General features: G+C 34.3%; 1 protein-coding gene across 1 annotated transcript in view; it reads right to left on the bottom strand.

Annotated features, from left to right (window-relative positions):
* OLA1 (Obg like ATPase 1) overlaps positions 1 to 3,938 on the bottom strand; it is a 150,378-nt gene that overhangs the window by 96,133 nt on the left and 50,307 nt on the right. The gene's annotated exons all lie outside the window — the stretch shown is intronic.

Raw genomic sequence — 3,938 nt, 5'->3', positions numbered from 1 at the left:
GCTTAGGTGGAAGACAAATGTTTTGAGAATGATGAGGGCAATGAATGTACAAATGTGCTTGATACAATTGATGTATGTATGAATTGTAATAAGAGTTGTATGAGCCCCTAATAAAATGATTTTTTAATTAACATAATTACTCAGGTGAGAATTTAAAAAGAATCACAGATTTAGGGGAAAATAATAATTTACAGAGAGCTGTTGACTTTTCCCCAATTCAATTAATTCCTCAATGGTTTCAAAATTACACTCACTTTTTTTAATTACACACACTCTTAAAAAAACTATTTCAAATTGCTAATAAACTGTAGTTAACCAATGATTTATCCATATCACTTTATACTAAAGGTTCAACTATGTGTAATAATTTAATTGAATAAATATATTTCAGTATTTATTAACAGTATTAATCAAAATGTTTAGTGGCATCTTAAGAATCTATACAAAAACAACATTATTTTTCCAATTACTAATCAATGCAAAACACTCTGTAAGAACTAAACCAACTCCAAGAACAAATAAAAACAAGCATTAGTAAAACAAGGCAACAATGATCTATAGATTACTGAACTAAGTCAAAGGCGATTGCAAGTTTTAAAAATACCACTACATAAATAATAGCTATTTTTGCATACCCTTAATTGTAAAATAGAATATGGAAATACATGTGTTTTCCAAATAACCACTTCGGGTCTTCATATACTCACTTGTATTAAATGAATATTGAACTAAGATGGTTGTAATTTATGAACCCTCTCCTTCCATAAAGGAATACTACAAGTGAACACCATTTTCAAAGCCATTTTCAATGCTTTGGGAAAATAAAGCTAAGTTTAATTATTTAATGAGCAAGAAAAATGTTAAGAGAATTACCCTACCCCCTTAAGAAAGAGACCAGCAGAAGACACAAACATGCCTTACATGATCAACTTCTGATTACTTTCTGAATAAACTGTGCTAGCTTATTTTAAATGAACTTTTCATGGACCTATAAAATAAATACATTTCAAATCAAGTGCAAATACATTTTATTTTCTGCTCAATGTCTTTAACCTAAACTTTATGCTTGGTTTCTATGTTTTAAACACAAAATGAATAAACTGTTTTATGTTGTAGTATTTTCCCAAAATACTAGCACAAACTAAATGAACTTCAGACTTTCAAACACTGGAACAATTTTTAACCGCACACACAAAAAAGCCGAGGCCATTTAGCTATTATTTCAATGACAGCAGCATTAAACTTTGCTTCTCAGTAGGCAGTGGTTTCTCTTATTTCCAGCATCTCCATTTCCTCCAGGAAGGAATCAGTGTGTTACGAAAGCTAACACGTTTTGCCTTGTGTGCCGTAGCGCATTTTGGATTTGTCTGGTTTATGATCTGAGCTATATCCCTTAGTTTGGCAGTTTGAATGAAAGATGTGTGATCTGCCTTACAAAAAGATACAGCCTTGGGAGTCCTGTGGGGCAGTTTTAATCTTTACTACAGGGTTGCAATGAGTAAGAATCGATTTGACATGATACGTATTTTTTAAAAAGCTGTAAATATGACTAAAAATTTAAACCAAGGAAAATGCTGAGGTAAAAAGAATAATGAACAAAAATCATATACACATAAATGCATGCATGCACGCACACACTTTTTTTGCACGCACACACTTTTTATAACCAACAGTACGCAGTTTATTTCACTCCTGTCGACAAGTAAAACAAAACCAGGGGAGCCACAAAGAAAAGTCACTCAAATAACTAACATTCTCAAAGAGCCATCTTATAAATGCAACTTGACAACAGTGTAAGTCGTAAGCAAATGGAAACATGTCAAAATATCTGAGTCCCATTTATTAAATATTCCAAATTTCACATCTAGTTCAAATCTCTATCTTTGGTTGGCATGTAAAGCTCACTTATGGGAACCCTATCTAAATCTAAAAATAATTAAAACACCTTTAATATAAATAGTTAAAAGTACATTTTTAGTCAATTTTCTGTAAAAGAGAGAGACTGTATGACTTGGCTTGATAAGTCATATGTATTTCTATCAGTGCTGGCATTTCATAATCTTAATTTCCTGTAACTCCAGACCCCTTGACAGAATACAAAGCAGATTCAATTATTGACTAATTACAGTTATGACGAATACTATCAAGCTGCCTAATTTTCTCACTTGACTATAAACTTTTAAAGAACAGATATATTATGCATTTTATTAACCCAGTCATTGTAGGCACATAATAAATGTTTACTATCAATTATTAGATAGTATAATTGTTCTAATTCTAGAGCTTTATGTTCCTGAAACACTATAATTAAACTTACCCTTCACCTACCAGTCATATGACAACCAGAAATGGCAACAAGAACAAAGTTATAAAAGCTCTTGATACATCTACGTTTTAAAAGATTTTTGTCTCTTTTCCCTTCACTCCCAAATTTATAAGAAACTTGCTCCTAACAGCAAGCTATGGTACAACGACTGAGCTTAACAGCCTAGGGTAACCTAAAGTTTATTTTATAACATATAATCAAGCAACATACTTAATTGAAGCAACTGAAAACAGCAGTTAGTAGCTAATTAACATTAACAGAAACACTTCTCTCAATGAAAAACAAAAACCAGAGTCCACAATAAAATAGTTTGGTATAAATATTCAAATTAAGATATGTAGAAAACAAATCATTTTATATCCTAAGAAAATTCTAAAATGAATATATCAAGTTTTATTTTATCCTTGTCAACTGCTGTGGTCATTAGCTTTGAATTCCACTTTTTTTCCCACAAACTTTTGGTAGCCCTCCTCATATTTGGGCACATGTCAATAAAACCAGATTTCCCAATGTTAAGTCCAGTACCAGAAATCCAGCTATATAATCAGAGTACAGATTTGGTATGTGTGAGTGTGAAAGTTCTATTTCTGCAATCAATAGAGCAAGAGAGTAGTTACCAGAGCACTTGACCTCTGACTGGGACTGCAAGCTCAGGGGTTCTCTAGCAAATGTGTTCTTCCTTGGAGAAGACAGTAGGATGCAGTACAATAGCTAAAACATTTTTCCTAAAGATAGTCATACTGTGTCAATGACATTCTGAGTTTCTCTATGGGCACAAAACTTTGGAAGGATCCTATTGAGCCCCAACAGAATATTCCAGTATGAAAATGCAAGGTTCGCAGCAATTTTGGCACGGCCATCCCAGAAAAGATGTTGATCTACAAGACTGAAAAGATATTTGATTTTAGAGGTCTCTGTAATAAAGGCTTCACCAACAAAAACTCCTAACATGTTATGGTTAAGGAGGCAGCTGACTAACCACAGGCGAAAGCTTTCTATTTTCAGAAACTGATCCTTCAAAAGAAAAAAAATCAGTAGACAAAGGTGCAGATAAGGCAGCATCATCGGTAGCATCAACCATCTTTTCGTTCAACAAATCCTGAGCATCCATGGGTCAAACCCCATTCTAGTAGCTGGTGCTATTTTAACACAGCAGTTGCCACCATGGAACTGCCGTTCTCATCGAGATAAACAGACAATAATCAAACAGATGATTTAGGTCAGTGTTAAGTGCTGTGGAACAAAGCACAGTTCAGGGCTGGAGAGACAGAGGGAGGCATGATATTTTAAATAACACGGTGATGAGGGAAGGCGTTTTTGAAAAGCTAATATTTAATCAGAGACTTGAATGATGAAAAAGCAACATTTGGCAACATGGAGGCTCCACTGGCAATCCAAACAAGAACATTTTTAAGCTCCTGTCTGGGCAAAACCTCATTGGAGTAGTTAACATTTTTTTTTAAAGAATGGAATGGTATGTTGAGACAGTTTATTGTGCCAGCCTGGCTGATAAACGCAGGTGGGACTGACTGAGGGGCGGAGAGATAGATGGCTTGCTGAGCCTTGCCTTTCTTGTCTCTCGCTCTGTGATCATCGGACCAGTGTGCGGCTG

The sequence above is a fragment of the Echinops telfairi genome, unplaced genomic scaffold (assembly GCF_000313985.2).
Source record: "Echinops telfairi isolate 266 unplaced genomic scaffold, ASM31398v2 ScPeMD7_4;HRSCAF=17, whole genome shotgun sequence".
Taxonomy (NCBI): Eukaryota; Metazoa; Chordata; class Mammalia; order Afrosoricida; family Tenrecidae; genus Echinops; species Echinops telfairi.
Note: the sequence above shows the minus strand (reverse complement) of the source record. Positions and strands in the feature narration are given on the sequence as shown.